Source organism: Oryza brachyantha, unplaced genomic scaffold (assembly GCF_000231095.2).
Source record: "Oryza brachyantha unplaced genomic scaffold, ObraRS2 ChrUN-Ctg46, whole genome shotgun sequence".
In the NCBI taxonomy this organism is placed as follows: domain Eukaryota; kingdom Viridiplantae; phylum Streptophyta; class Magnoliopsida; order Poales; family Poaceae; genus Oryza; species Oryza brachyantha.
Window position 1 is genome coordinate 359,026 of NW_024427246.1, and position 15,895 is coordinate 374,920.

General features: G+C 49.5%; 6 non-coding genes and 1 pseudogene across 6 annotated transcripts; all 7 read left to right on the forward strand.

Annotated features, from left to right (window-relative positions):
* The first annotated feature begins 12,575 nt into the window (after nt 1-12,575).
* On the forward strand, nt 12,576-12,694 carry LOC121056522. Its single transcript, XR_005813380.1, has one exon. It is a non-coding gene; the product is annotated as a 5S ribosomal RNA (ribosomal RNA).
* Nucleotides 12,695-13,066: 372 nt separating this feature from the next.
* On the forward strand, nt 13,067-13,177 carry LOC121056557 (annotated as a pseudogene).
* A 356-nt stretch (nt 13,178-13,533) lies between these two features.
* LOC121056385 lies at nt 13,534-13,652 on the forward strand. The gene has a single exon (XR_005813245.1). It is a non-coding gene; the product is annotated as a 5S ribosomal RNA (ribosomal RNA).
* A 378-nt stretch (nt 13,653-14,030) lies between these two features.
* LOC121056448 lies at nt 14,031-14,149 on the forward strand. Its single transcript, XR_005813306.1, has one exon. It is a non-coding gene; the product is annotated as a 5S ribosomal RNA (ribosomal RNA).
* Nucleotides 14,150-14,521: 372 nt separating this feature from the next.
* Nucleotides 14,522-14,640, forward strand: LOC121056493. Its single transcript, XR_005813351.1, has one exon. It is a non-coding gene; the product is annotated as a 5S ribosomal RNA (ribosomal RNA).
* A 355-nt stretch (nt 14,641-14,995) lies between these two features.
* LOC121056519 lies at nt 14,996-15,113 on the forward strand. The gene has a single exon (XR_005813377.1). It is a non-coding gene; the product is annotated as a 5S ribosomal RNA (ribosomal RNA).
* Nucleotides 15,114-15,484: 371 nt separating this feature from the next.
* Nucleotides 15,485-15,603, forward strand: LOC121056520. The gene has a single exon (XR_005813378.1). It is a non-coding gene; the product is annotated as a 5S ribosomal RNA (ribosomal RNA).
* The last annotated feature ends 292 nt before the right edge of the window (nt 15,604-15,895 follow it).

Here is a 15,895-nt window from a genome sequence, read left to right on the forward strand (position 1 = left end):
GTCAATGACAGGTTTTTTCATCAGCGACCATTCATCACTGACCATTCATCACTGACCAAACTATTGTCCATCATAAATATGGGTTTAGGCCCGTCACAGATAACCGGTTCTATAGTAGTGACAGCCTACACTAACTCTCCATTCAACCTCTTACATTCCGAATCTCCTAGCTTCGCCCTGTTTAGTTCCTAAAAATTTTTCCACGAAAACATCATATCGAATCTTTGGACATCTCAATAGAGCACTAAACATGGATGAAATGAAAAACTAATTGCACAGATATGTGAGAAATCGAGAGAGAATCTTTTAAGCCTAATTAGTCCATGATTAGCCATAAGTGCTACAGTAACACACATGCGCTAATGACAGATTAATTAGGCTCAAAATATTTGTCTCGCGGTTTCTAGGTGAGCCGTGAAATTTGTTTTTTCATTCGTGTCCAAAACCTCTTCCAACATCCGGTCAAACGTCTAATGTGACACCAAAAAATTTTTATTTCCCCAGCTAAACACCCCTCAGGCCGTGTTCGGTTTGAGGAGATAAGTTAACTTATCCCTGTCACGGAAAACGTAGTAATAGGTTAGTGGATGATTAATTAATTATTAATTATTTAAAAATATAAAATAGATTAATATGACTTTTTAAAACAACTTTTCTATAGAAACTTTTTGCAAAAAATACAACGTTTAGCAGTTCAGAAAACGTGCACGTGGAAAACGAGGGGCATAAGTTAACTTACGGGTGGCAACGAACGCGGGGGTGTTTGTTTCCCCAACTTTTTTTTAGCCATGTGACATCGAATGTTTGGACACTAATTAGAAATATTAAATTTAGACTTTTAATAAAACCCACCACATACTTTGGACTATTTTACGAGACGAATCTATTGAGTCTAATTAGTCCATGATTAGTGAATGTGGTGCTAAGTAAACATTTGCTAATCATGGATTAATTAAGCTTAAAAGTTTTGTCTAATAAAATAGCCTTTATTTATGCAATTAGTTTTGTTATCATTCTATATTTAATACTCCTAATTAACGTCTAAACATCTGATGTGACAAGTGACTAAAAAAAGTCCCTGATCCACACAAACCACTCAGTCTTATGGGAAGAATAGAATTATACTACCTCCGTTCCAAAATAAGACCATTTTTCAGTTTTTTGATACAATGTTTTGACTCTTCGTTTTATTTAAAAATTTTTTATGATTAATATTTTTATTCTTACTAGATGATAAAACATAAATAATACTTTATGCGTGACTAATTTTTTTTAAGTTTTTGTATGAATTTTTTAAATAAGACGAATGGTCAAACGTTAGACATGGAAAAACAAGAAATAAAGTTATTGTCTAGTTCCGTACCATTTCTAGGATCTGACCGTTGGTGGGTGATGGCAACATTGGACCATATCTTAGTTTTATTAGTCTTATAGGATGGCCTGAAACTTATGACTTATCTAAAAAAGTATATATGTGGATTAAAATACAATGAAACAAAAATTATTAATCAATACATACACAAACCGACATCCATACAAAACACATGAAAACTTATTTATTACTTGTTTGCTTATGTTGAAACAAATATGGATCAATTTATATATGTTCCCTGCTTGAAAAATATACATACAGGACCATGGAAAATTAAGTATAAATTGCTTGATTATATTGAAAAAAAAATAGTCCAATATATATGTGTTCCCTGTTTGAAAAGCATCTATACAGAACTATGGAAAATTAATTATTATTTGCGTGATTATGTTGAAAAAATATAGACCAATATATACGTGCTTCCTGCTTGAAAAACATCCATACAGGACCATGGAAAGTTAATTATTAATTGATTGGTCATGTTGAAAAAATATAAATCAATATATACGTGTTCCCTGCTCGAAAATTATTAAAACGGCTCAATTTCAGTGAACTAACATTTTTGATTGTCAGCTGACCTTGAAAAAAACAACTCACTCAATAGGCAAAAGATCCACATAGGGTTCGAAAAAGTCGCGCGCTATTTAGAGAATGGGCCGATGAGATTGACTCGGTTTCGGCATAATTTGATTACACCCTATGCGTAGTGTTGACGCCAAAAGTTGATTTTTGATGTGACACACAAAGGCCTGAAAAACTCATAGATCCCTTAAGTACATGACCAAAATTCTTAGAATCCTAACAGAAAAATAGACGTGTCAGTCAGTTTGATCGTAGAAGTGACAAGATATACCAACACAAAGAACATATTAACCATAAAACACTCTATCCGCTTGATAGCCAATATCGTTTTTAGGATCCTGGCCGATGAATAGCATCCCTCGGCTCTGAAGGAATTTATGATGACTAAGAGTCTGTTTGGTGGAATTATTGCCCTTGATTCTTAGGAAAATCGATGAAATTACATCCAAATGCAAAAAATGATTCAGTTTCTTAGGCCCTGTTTAGAGCATCTCCAAGAGATGCCTAATACAAGTCCCAAAATATAAATTTTGGCACTAGAGGCTAAAAGTATCCCTCCAACAGTTGCCCAAATTAGCTCCCAATTTTTTAGTAGCCCCAAACACCGGTCTGTTTTGACGCAAATTTTGGCCTCCTGGTGGGAGCGCCAATCGCACATTCGCGCCAATGTTTTGAGCTGGCGCTCATTTTTTCGTCATAGGCCACGCTGCCCTCAAGCCTCCTCCCCGCCGCCAAGCCTTCAGGCCTCCTCCCCGTCGCTGCCCCCGCCAGCCGGTTCGTCGTTGCCACGCTCTGAAATCCTCATCGGCCTCATCATCCTTCGGCCTCCATGCATCATTTATCTTCCCCTTATCCGTGTTACTTGTTGAGTACGGTGGTTTGTACTCAGCCTTGCTTAACTTTCGCACCCCAGAGCTAGAAGTCGAGTCCGATGGAGGTGCCTCTCAGGAGTGAGCTGTTCCGCCGTCGAAGCGTTGCCTGTGGATTGGAGCCGTTCCCGCTGGAGCTAGTCTACCTTTTTCTTTCCGCTGCATTTCCGCTAGAATAAGTGTAATTTTTCAGTTGTTTCTAAGAACGATGGTTATGTAATCAACATTGTCTTTTTGTGTACCCTGGCTAGTCCTGGACAGGGATTTAATACACAATTAAGTTCAGAAATTCGTGTGAGGAATTTCTGGGCGTGACAAGTTGGTATCAGAGCCACCTTTGACCGTAGGATCAGCCCAATGGAAGCCCTCTGCTTTTCATGTTTGTGCATAGTTTGCGAAAGTTAGAGTGTTTTGAAAATGGGTTAGTGTTTTTCAAAAGCGTGAGTGATTTAAAAAGACAAAACCCCTTTTTGTTGAAAAGTGTGAGTAAATCGATTTACGGGTAAAACTTTATTTACTTTCTTTCTTTTATGATTTATTTATCTTGAAATAAAACTTTGCATCTATTGATTCCAAATCCTTGTGTTCTTTAGATTGCTGACCACCCCTTGTACCATCGTGGAAACGGAATGCCTGGATTCGTGGCAGAGTTGGCGAGAGTCTCGTTCACGGCAGGATACCCCTATGAGCCAGAGTACACCACGATCCATCCTCTTGAAGGCGAGTTTCCCCACCGAGTCAGATTGGAGCTGCATGGAATCCCCGGTTTCCTCTCTAACTTGGAAGCAGAAGGAGCTGGAGGTTCACATGAGCATGCCTGCCAGGAAGCTGCTTACAGTCTGATGACAACACTCAGGGCTAGGCATGACCTGACGTTTCGGCATTCGGCTTACCGGTATCACCCTGGTCGTGGACCCAATTCCATGGTCAGTAGGTTTCGGTCTGCCCGAAGTGAGCAAGACCCTACCTTCGGTAGGATGTGCACGGTGCTGCAGGGCCTCGACCAGATGCATCACGATCTCCATGAAGCGTCCAAGGCCTTGAACGACGCCAAGCTCACCCAGATCGTCCGTCTGCAAGATGAGGTTGACCGCTTGAAGAAGGAGAACGCCAGGCTTAAAGGACTCCTAGAGCCCGGAGGTGCAAGGTTTCGCACTACGGCAAGGAAGTGAACCCGTGGGCCGCCAAGAGTTCAGTCTTACCCTGGTGCCCCGGATGAACCAAGACCCCTGATGCAGATGGTGCCAACCTCTCTGACCCTAGTGCCTGAGGAAGGTGTCTCCCCGTTCAACGCTGCAAGGAACCGCAACAAGGTCGTCTCAGTCTCAAGCAGCAGTGAGTCCGCTTCTGGTGAAGATGAAGATGGCCTCTCCAGCAACTCAAGAAGCCGCTCTGAAGACGAGGAAGAAGATCCGTCTCCGGTCGTCGATCGTCGCTCCCCTTCCGTGCCCTAGACGTCGCCTTTAGCTTCGTTTTAGTCATTGTGTGCTAGTTTTGGTGTGTTAGGTTTGCTTCGCTTGGGGCTAGTGGTGAACCATTGCAGTAGTGGGGTTATGGTTGTGCCGCCAGGAGTTGTGTGGTTTTTAAGTGTGTTTCTTAAACAAGACAATTATAGTTCACTAATTAAATAAAGCCCCTGTTTGCTTAGCCGTTTCTTTTTCTTCTTTCTCTTTCTGTCCTCCCGCTCCTGCAAATGGTGAACACCCGTCACGGCAACCGCGACACCGACCAGTCCAGCACCGGAGGACCGCCCCCACCGCCTCCACCAGAGAACCCGTCGCTCCCCCAGATTCTTGCTAACCAGACGCAGATGCTCTCTTGGATGATGTAGCAGATGCAACAGCAACAGCAGCAACATCAACAAGTGCTACAGCAGCTTCTGAATCAGAACCAGAATAACCAGCAACAGCAGGGACCACCCCCTGTGCAGTCCAAGTTGCCGGAGTTTCTCCGTGTTCGTCCCCCGACCTTCTCAAGCACTACCAACCCCATGGAGGCAAGTGATTGGCTCCATGCCATTGAGAAGAAGCTCAACCTACTGCAGTGCACTGACCAAGAGAAGGTCTCCTTTGCCGCACATCAACTGATGGGTCCCGCCTCTGCTTGGTGGGATAATTTCCTGGCTACCCGCACCGCTACCACGGAAGTGACTTGGGCGGAATTCTGTCTTAATTTCCGCAAGGCCCATATCCCCGACGGGATAGTCACACAGAAGAAGCGTGAGTTCCGCGCTTTGCAGCAAGGTACCAAGACGGTGACAGAGTACCTTCATGAGTTCAATCGCCTAGCGCGATACGCTCCCGAGGATGTCCGCACTGATGCCGAAAGACAAGAAAAGTTCCTCGGAGGCTTGGATGATGAACTGAAGAAGCAGTTGCTTTCGGGCGAGTATGCCAACTTTGAGAAGCTAGTGGATAAAGCCATCCGTCAAGAGGACCAGCACCTCCAGATGGATAAGAAGAGGAAGGCTTCCCAGTTCAGGTCTAACCAGCCGCCTCCTCAGAAGCCCCGATTCCACACCGGCCCCTATCCTTCGAATCAGCAGCACGGGCAATCAACCTTTATTGTCCGCCAACATCGTCCCTACAACCCTAGCAACTTCTCCAGTGGTTCATCCCAGCGTGCTCCACCTCAACGCGCTCCCCCTGCACCAGCTCCCCGGCAACAGAATGCTCCTCCACCAACCGCTCAACCTCCTCCAGTCAGGAAGGATGCAGGTGCAAAGCCTGGGGTGTGCTACAACTGTGGCGACCCTGGTCACTTTGCCGACAAGTGCCCGAAGCCGAAGCGCAGTGGGCAAATGTTCGTGCAAGCTCGCGTGAATCACGTCACCGCCGAAGAAGCACATGCTGCGCCAGAAGTAATACTGGGTACGTTTCTTGTCAACTCCGTACCTGCTACAGTACTTTTTGATTCTGGTGCTACACACTCTTTTATTTCAAGAAAGTTTGTGGGATTGCTTGGGTTAGGAAGGGAAAAGTTAAGAAACCCGATGCGGGTTAATACTCCAGGGCATAGTATGTTTTCGGACCTTTATAGCCCTGACGTGCCCGTAGAAATCCAAGGGACACCCTTTCTAGCAAATCTCATCCTTCTCGAATCTAAAGACCTAGATGTCATTTTGGGAATGGACTAGCTTACCAAGCATCAAGGAGTGATTGATTGTGCCAAGCGTACAGTCACCTTGACCGGTGAAGGTGGTAAAGTGGTGACTTATCAGTCGCCGGAGTCAGTGTCAACCAGGACTTGTTTGAATCAGATGGAAGCCGAAGAGCAACCCTCGGAAAAAGTTAAAGACCCAAAGAAGTTGGAAGACATACCAGTGGTTTGTGAGTATCCGGAGGTGTTTCCAGATGATCTCACGACAATGCCGCCAGAAAGGGAGATCGAGTTCCGTATTGACTTGGTACCAGGAACCGCACCGATCTATAAGAGACCCTACAGGATGGCAGCCATCGAGATGGCTGAAGTGAAGAAGCAAGTGGATGAACAGCTTCAGAAAGGTTATATCCGACCGAGTACCTCGCCTTGGGGTGCCCCGGTTATTTTTGTTGAGAAGAAGGACAAAACTAAGAGAATGTGTGTGGACTACCGTGCTTTGAACGATGTTACCATCAAGAATAAGTATCCTCTGCCAAGGATTGATGATCTGTTCGATCAGTTGAAGGGAGCCAAAGTTTTCTCCAAGATCGATTTGAGATCAGGGTATCATCAGTTAAGAATTCGGGAAGAAGATATTCCCAAGACGGCATTCACTACTCGCTACGGCTTGTATGAATGTACGGTAATGTCGTTTGGACTTACCAATGCCCCGGCATTTTTCATGAATCTCATGAATAAGGTGTTCATGGAATACCTGGATAAGTTTGTGGTTGTCTTCATTGATGACATTCTTATCTACTCCAAGTCAGAAAAAGAGCACGAGCAACATTTGCGGATTGTGCTAGAGAAGCTAAGAGAACACCAGTTGTATGCTAAGTTTAGCAAGTGTGATTTTTGGCTGCACGAAGTGAAGTTCCTCGGCCATGTGATCAATGCCCAAGGTGTAGCAGTGGACCCCAGTAATGTGGAGTCAGTAATCAAGTGGACCCCGCCTAAGACGGTTTCCCAAATCAGGAGTTTCTTAGGACTTGCGGGCTATTACCGCCGGTTCATTGAGAATTTCTCGAAGATAGCCAAGCCAATGACACAGTTGTTGAAAAAGGAAGAGAAGTTCAAGTGGTCAAGTGAGAGCGATAGGAGTTTTGAAGAGCTCAAGCAAAGGTTGGTTTCGGCACCCGTGTTGGTTTTGCCGGATGAAACGAAGGACTTCCAGGTTTACTGTGACGCATCCAGATCAGGACTGGGATGTGTGCTAATGCAAGAAGGAAAGGTGGTTGCTTACGCCTCTCGTCAGTTGAGACCACATGAGGGTAACTACCGGACTCATGATTTGGAACTAGCAGCTGTGGTGCATGCCCTAAAGATTTGGCGACACTACTTAATCGGTAACAAGTGTGAAGTATATACGGATCATAAGAGTTTAAAGTATATCTTTACACAACCGGATTTGAACCTCCGTCAGCGAAGATGGTTGGAATTGATCAAGGATTATGATTTAAGTATCCATTACCATCCAAGCAAAGCAAATGTAGTTGCCGATGCTTTGAGCCGGAAGAATTACTGCAACGCTGCGATGTCAACGGAAGTTTGTGAGCAGTTGCAACAGGAGTTTGAACGACTAAATTTGGGTTTAGTCGAAGAAGGTTTTGTGGCAGCCCTAGAAGCGCAGCCCACTTTGGTGGATCAAGTTCGCCAATCCCAAGCCAATGATCCGGAGATAGCCGAGCTGAAGAAAAATATGCGAGTTGGTAAAGCTCGAGATTTTTCAGAAGATGAACATGGAACAATTTGGATGGGAAACAGGTTGTGCGTACCAGATAACAGGGAGTTGAAGGAGTTGATACTCCAAGAAGCTCATCAAACCCAGTACTCTATTCACCCCGGGAGTACTAAGATGTATCAGGATCTCAAAGAAATGTTTTGGTGGGTTAGTATGAAGAGAGAAATTGCAGAATATGTCGCCTTGTGCGATGTTTGTCAACGAGTCAAAGCAGAACACCAAAGGCCAGCAGGACTGTTGCAACCTCTCCAGATTCCAGAATGGAAATGGGAAGAAATCGGGATGGATTTCATCACTGGTTTACCAAGGACTGCTGCCGGTCATGACTCGATTTGGGTGATCGTGGATCGACTGACGAAGGTCGCTCATTTCATACCAGTTCACACTACCTACTCAGGGAAAAGATTAGCCGAGATATACTTGGCCAGGATCATGTGTCTACACGGAGTACCGAAGAAGATCGTTTCTGACCGAGGAAGTCAGTTTACCTCGAAGTTTTGGCAAAAGCTGCAGGAAGAATTGGGAACCCGACTGAATTTCAGTACGGCTTATCATCCCCAGACAGATGGTCAGACAGAGAGGGTAAATCAGATTCTTGATGATATGCTCAGAGCTTGCGCTCTCGACTTTGGTGGAACTTGGGATAAGAACCTACCGTATGCAGAGTTCTCATACAACAACAGCTATCAAGCCAGTCTGCAGATGGCACCTTTTGAAGCATTGTATGGGCGAAAGTGTCGTACACCCCTCTTCTGGGATCAAACAGGAGAACGTCAAGTTTTTGGGACTAAAGTTCTAAGCCAGGTGAAGAGAAGGTCAGAATAATCCGTGAAAGATTGAAAACAGCCCAAACCAGACAGAAGAGCTATCTAGATAATCGTCGAAGGGACTTATCCTTCGAAGCAGGAGGCTATGTGTACCTCCGCGTCACACCTTTGCGAGGAGTACACCGGTTTCAGACCAAATGAAAATTAGCACCGCGTTTTGTGGGACCATACCAGATAGTGGAACGCAGGGGAGAAGTGGCGTATCAGTTGGAACTCCCTGCTAACATGGCCGGAATACATGACGTGTTCCATGTGTCGTAGCTCAAGAAGTGTCTCCGTGTGCCTGAAGAACAGACCAACTCCGAGCACATCGATCTACAGGAAGATCTGACTTATGTAGAGAAACCAGCACGGATTCTATAAACCAGTGAAAGGAAGACTCGGAACCGTGTGATCAGATTCTGCAGAGTTCAGTGGAGCCACCACTCAGAAGAAGAAGCGACATGGGAAAGAGAATATGAGCTCAAGGCCGCCCATCCGCACCTCTTCGCCAGTGCCTCCGAATCTCGGGGTCGAGATTCCGTTTAAGGGGGGTAGGTTTGTCACGCCCGGAGTTTCGTCCTAAGCCTTAAATCGGTAAAAGAAATCCGTAAATAACAATTGGCTTAATTAACTCAGGAAGAATCCCTCTAAAAGAACCTAATTCAATTAAATCGAGGCTCGCAAATCGACTAACAGGACTTAAATTTAAATTGCAGAAGTATAAAATTTGGCCAAACAAATTAATTTAAAACTCGGCAAAAGTGGGGTTTTCCTTTTTTCCTCCTTTTTCCTTTCTTTTTCCCATCCTCCTCAAATTGGGCCGAAGTCCAATTTTCCTCCCTCTTTCTTTTCCTTTTCTTTTTCTTTTTTCTTTTCCTTCCCGGGCCGGCCCAGCCGAGCCGGCCCACCGCCTCCCCCTCGGCCGGCCCAGCCGACCGGCCGCTCCCCTCTGCCCGCGCGCGCCCCCGCCTGGGCCGCGGCTCCGGCCCAGCTCGCCTGCTCGCCCGCGCCGCGAGTCCGCGCCGCCTCCCTCCCCTCTCGCGCCACTGACAGGTGGGGCCCACCTGTCAGCGACCATTTTCCCCACGCTCACGCCCGCGCCGCGCCGGCCGAGTCCACCTCCACGCCGCCGCTGCAACCGCCGCCGCCGCAACGGACGCCGCCGAGACCGCGTCGTCCCTGACTCGGTCTCCAACCTCTGCCCGCCCTAGCCGGTGCCGCCACCCTATAAATCCCAAGCCGCCGCGCGCCGTCGCCCACTTTCCGCCGTTGCTCAACTCACCGCCGCACTGCCGCCTCTCGCCGCCACCGCGCAATCTTGGCACCAGTCACCGGTCGTCGCCGCCTAGCCGCGTCATCGTCTCCACCTCGGTGTCGCCGACTTTTCCCGGGCTCTCGTCGTCGCCGGTGGACGCCTCGCGCTCGCCGCCGCTCCTCCAACCTCTCCGCCGCCGCGTCTCGCCCGTGATCGTCACCCGTCGAACTCCGCCGCCGTTGCCGATCTCCCGCTCCTACGCGCGCCGCCACCTCCGCCTCGACCTCGCCGACCCGCCCGCGCTCTCGCCGCCACCGGTGAGCACCCGCATCCTTCTCCTCTCTCTCTCCCTCTTCCCGGCCGACCGCCGCCGAGTCGCGCGCCGTCGGCGGACGAGTGCGAAGCTCGCCCCTCCCGCCGGCCGCTACGGTCGTCGTCGCCTTCGCGTCGCCGACGTCTAGCCGCCATCGCTTGCGCCCGCGCGTGCCACACTCGCCGCTCGCTAGTCGCCGTCGCTGCTGTTCTGCCGGGTTGCGCCGCGTGCGTCGCCGCCTCGGTCGTCGTCGCTGTCGCGCCGTCGCCGCTCGCCGGTCGTCGCCGCCGCGTCGCCCGCCGCTCCCATCGGTCGCCGCCGTCCGCCCGAGCCGCGCGCTCTGCTCCCCTCCTCTCTGTTCCCCTCTCGCTGACGAGTGGGGCCCACCCGTCAGCCGTTCCCCGCGCCCCTCCTCCTCTCTCTCCTCCCCGGGCCCGCGTGTCAGTCTCTCCCTCCCCCTCTCTCTCACCAACACGTGGTCCCCACCTGTTAGCCGTCAGCTTCCTCTCTCCTCGCTGACGTCAGCAGCCCCATTAATTGCGCAATAATTGATTTAGGACTTTTCTGTTTAGCTAAAAAACCCAGAAAACTTCTAAAATTCATAAGTAATTCATCTAGTCTCCGTTTAGGTCCATTCAAATTTCATTAAATTCATAAAATTGTCAAGAATCCATTAAAAATAGTTTCTTTTGCTGTTTCAGTAGAGTTTGTGCCTGTTTTATTTATTTTTGTGCTTTGTCGCTTAGATTCGGACCCCGCCGAAGAGCCGGTTTACTTCGAGATCGTCGCCGAAGTTCCCCAAGGGCCAGAGCAAGGCAAGTGACACTCATCCTTGAACATATTGAACCCATTATTGCAAATTCCGCGCTTATTTATTTCAAATATGCATTGTTTTAATCAAAGTATTTACTTTATGTTATTTTTTCGGGTAAACCTTATTGTTATGCCGTTGTTTATCCAACTTTATTCATTGCTGGACCAGGGGTAACTTGATTAGAATTAGGCCTAGGTTAATGCTTAGCCATGCTTAGAACAAATAGCTCATGGGATCACATTTAATCATGCTTAGTTCTGAATAGCTGAGACATTGATTCACTACCCGGTTCGGGTTAATGTCAACTAAAATATTGATAATGGTGGGCTGTGGGTGCATGGTTTTGAGAGTCGCACCCATGGTAATTAAGGACTGGTTCACGGGAAACCCTGGAAGTAAATAACTGCTAACCACATGCCGAAATGGGTAAGGTGGGATTTGAAGCATGACTTCGAACTATTTGACGTACCCAGGCAAGGGTAGGCGTGATGGAGTATGGACGGGCAATCGTGGTGTAACGAAAGCTTTTCCTGCTTCCAGATCTACCAAGGCACAAGAGGGGACTGCCCGACTTGGTGTAAAGGAGGGGGTGAAACCTAAAGTGTGGTACGATTAAATAGGGAGGGTTGTGTAACGGGTCCTATCACGGTCTCCTTTCCGGTATACCATGGTGGTATGTCGGTGCACGTTCAAGTGTAGTGGAGTCGTGTCTTGTGGGTACAGTAGTACACCTCTGATCAGAGTATAAACTATTCGAATAGCCGTGCCCACGGTTACGGGCGAACTCCCAGCTTCACTGTGATTAGTGAACCCTTAATAACTTGAGTAATTGGTTATCACTCGGGACTACTGCAACGTGGTGTAACGTTGAGTAGTGGTTGGGCCTGTTGCAACGTGGTGTAACGTTGAACAGTGTTGTGGTACTTTACAACTGTTATTTACTTGTGCTTTACTGTACTTAATTACCTTTGTTGTTTTTAATCCCTGTTATTTGTTTAAACTGCTGCTTTACTGCAACTAACCCTAGCCTGTCCTTGTTAATCCATATGCATCATTTATCTTCCCCTTGTCCGTGTTACTTGTTGAGTACGGTGATTTGTACTCAGCCTTGCTTAACTTTCCCACCCCAGAGCTAGAAGTCGAGTCTGATGGAGGTGCCTCTCAGGAGTGAGCTGTTCCGCCGTCGAAGCGTTGCCTGTGGATTGGAGCCGTTCCCGCTGGGGCTAGTCTACCTTTTTCATTCCGCTGCATTTCCGCTAGAAGAAGTGTAATTTTTCAGTTGTTTCTCAGAACGATGGTTATGTAATCAACATTGTCTTCTTGTGTACCCTGGCTGGTCCTGGACAGGGATTTAATACACAATTAAGTTCAGAAATTCGTGTGAGGAATTTCTGGGCGTGACAAGTACTTGCCGGAGCCATTCGTTCGGCCTACACGTTTATCGCTCGTGACGCGCATGCCTGGCGACGCCGTCGTTCGTTCCACCTTCTGTCCGGGACAGACGTCCCGCCGTTCGCTCGGGGTACACGTATCTCGCTTTTCGCTCTCATGAGACCCTGTCGTTCGTTCGCGTACGAGTCAGCCGCTTATTCGCTCCTACGACGGCACGGTTCGCCCCGGGCGGACGGGTAAGGGCCACACGCGGGGAGCATAAGGGGGCAGGCGGTGCGAGACATGCTGGATGCGATCATACCAGCACTAAAGGATCGGATCCCATCAGAACTGCGAAGTTATGCGTGCTTGGGCGAGAGTAGTACTAGGATGGGTGACCTCCTAGGAAGTCCTCGTGATGCGTCCCTCCATTGAGCCGTTTTGGGTTCTTGGTCGAGACATTCGTTCATTTTTTCCATTTTGCGACCTCGGTCGAGCCATTCGTTCATTTTTACCGTTTTCAGTACTTGCCGGAGCCATTCGTTCGGCCTACACGTTTATCGCTCGTGACGCGTGTGTCTGGCGACGCCGTCGTGTGTTCCACATTCCGTCTGGAACAGACGTCCCACCGTTCGCTCGGGGTACACGTATCTCACTTTTCGCTCTCATGGGACCCTGCCGTTCGTCCGCGGTACGAGTCAGCCGCTTATTCACTCCTACGACGGCACGGTTCGCCCTGGGCAGACGGGTAAGGGCCACTCGCGGGGAGCATAAGGGGGCAGGCGGTGCGAGACATGCTGGATGCGATCATACCAGCACTAAAGCATCGGATCCCATCAGAACTCCGAAGTTAAGCGTGCTTGGGTGAGAGTAGTGGGTGACCTCTTGGGAAGTCCTCGTGTTGCATTTTGGGTTCTTGGTCGAGACATTCGTTCAATTTTGCCATTTTGGGACCTCGGTCGAGCCATTCGTTCATTTTTACCGTTTTCGGTACTTGCCGGAGCCATTCGTTCGGGTTACGCGTTTATCGCTCGTGACGCGCGTGCCTGGCAACGCCGTCGTTCGTTCCACCTTCTGTCTGGGACAGACGTCCCGCCGTTCGCTCGGGATACATGTATCTCGCTTTTCGCTCTCATGAGACCTTGCCATTCGTTCGTGGTACGAGTCAGCCGCTTATTCGCTCCTACGACGGCACGGTTCTCCCCGGGCGGACGGGTAAGGGCCGCGCGCCGAGAGCATAAGGGGGCAGGCGGTGCGAGACATGCTGGATGCGATCATACCAGCACCAAAGCAGCGGATCCCATCAGAACTCCGCAGTTAAGTGTGCTTGGGCGAGACTAGTACTGGGATGGGTGACCTCATGGGAAGTCCTCATGTTGCATCCCTCTTTTTAGCCGTTTTGGGTTCTGTGTTGAGATATTCGTTTACTTTTGCCGTTTTGGGACCTCGGTCGAGCCATTCGTTCATTTTTACCATTTTTAGTACTTGCCGGAGCCATTCGTTCGGCCTACACGTTTATATCTCGTGACGCGCATGCCTGGCGACGCCGTCGTTAGTTCCACCTTCTGTCTAGGACAGACGTCCCGTCGTTCGCTCGGGGTACACGTATCTCGCTTTTCGCTCTCACGAGACCCTGCCGTTCCTTCGCGGTACGAGTGAGCCGCTTATTCGCTCCTACGACGACACGGTTCGCCCCGGGCGGACGGGTATGGGTAAGGGCCACGCACAGGGAGCATAAGGGGGCAGGCAGTGCGAGACATGCTGGATGCGATCATACCAGCACTAAAGCACCGGATCTCATCAGAACTCCGAAGTTATGCGTGCTTGGGCGAGAGTAGTACTAGGATGGGTGACCTCTTGGGAAGTCCTCTCGATGCATCCCTCCATTTAGCCGTTTTGGGTTCTTGGTCGAGACATTCGTTCATTTTTGCCATTTTGTGACCTCGGTCGAGCCATTCGTTCATTTTTACCATTTTCGGTACTTGCCGGAGCCATTCGTTCGGTCTACGCGTTTATCGCTCGTGACGCGTGTGTCTGGCGACGCCGTCGTGTGTTCCACCTTCTGTCCGGAACAGACGTCGCACCGTTCGCTCGGGGTACACGTATCTCGCTTTTCGCTCTCATGAGACCCTGCCGTTCGTCCGCGGTATGAGTCAGCCGCTTATTCGCCCCTACGACGGCACGGTTCGCCCCGGGCGGACGGATAAAGGCCACGCGCGGGGAGCATAAGGGAGCAGGCGATGCGAGACATGCTGGATGCGATCATACCAGCACTAAAGCATCGGATCCCATCAGAACCCCGAAGTTAAGCCTGCTTGGGCGAGAGTAGTACTAGGATGGGTGTCCTCCTGGGAAGTCCTCGTGTTGCACTTTGGGTTCTTGGTCGAGACATTCGTTCATTTTTGCCATTTTGGGACCTCGGTCGAGTCGTTCGTTCATTTCTACCGTTTTCGGTACTTGTCGGAGCCATTGGTTCGGCCTACGCGTTTATCGCTCGTGACGCGCGTGTCTAGCGACGCCATCGTTTGTTCCACCTTCCGTCCGGGACAGACGTACGCTGTTCGCTCGGGGTACACGTATCTCTCTTTTCACTCCCATGAGACCCTGCTGTTCGTCCGCGGTACGAGTCAGCCGCTTATTCGCCCCTACGACGGCACGGTTCGCCACGCGCGGACAGGTAAGGGCCACGCGCGGGGAGCATAAGGGCGTAGGCGGTGCGAGACATGCTGGATGCGATCATACCAGCAGTAAGCACCGGATCCCATCAGAACTCTGAAGTTATGCGTGCTTGGGCGATAGTAGTACTAGGATGGGTGACCTCCTGGGAAGTCCTCGTGATGCGTCCCTTCATTTAGCCGTTTTGTGTTCTTGGTCGAGACATACGTTCATTTTTGCCGTTTTGGGACCTCGGTCGAGCCATTCGTTCATTTTTACCATTTTCGGTACTTGCCGGAGCCATTCGTTCGGCCTACGCGTTTATCGCTCGTGACGCGCATGCCTGGCGACGCCGTCGTTCGTTCCACCTTCTGTCGAGGACAGACATCTCGCCATTCGCTCGGGGTACACGTATCTCGCTTTTCGCTCTCATGAGACCCTGCCGTTCATCTGCGATACGAGTCAGCCGCTTATTCCCTCCTACGACGACACGGTTGGCCCCGGGCGGACGGGTAAGGGCCACGCGCGGGAAGCATAAGGGGCAGGCGGTGCGGGACATGCTGGATGTGATCATACCAGCACTAAAGGATCGGATCCCATCAGAACTGCGAAGTTATGCGTGCTTGGGCGAGAGTAGTACTAGGATGGGTGACCTCCTAGGAAGTCCTCGTGATGCATCCCTCCATTTAGCCGTTTTGGGTTCTTGGTCAAGACATTCGTTCATTTTTGCCATTTTGCGACCTCGGTCGAGCCATTCGTTCATTTTTACCGTTTTCGGTACTTGCTGGAGCCATTCGTTCGGCCTACGCGTTTATCGCTCGTGACGCGCGTGTCTGGCGACGCCGTCGTTCGTTCCACCTTCCGTCCTGGACAGACGTCCCGCCGTTCGCTCGGGGTACACGTATCTCGCTTTTCGCTCTCGTGAGACCCTGCCGTTCGTCCGCGGTACGAGTCAGCCGCTTATTCGCTCCTA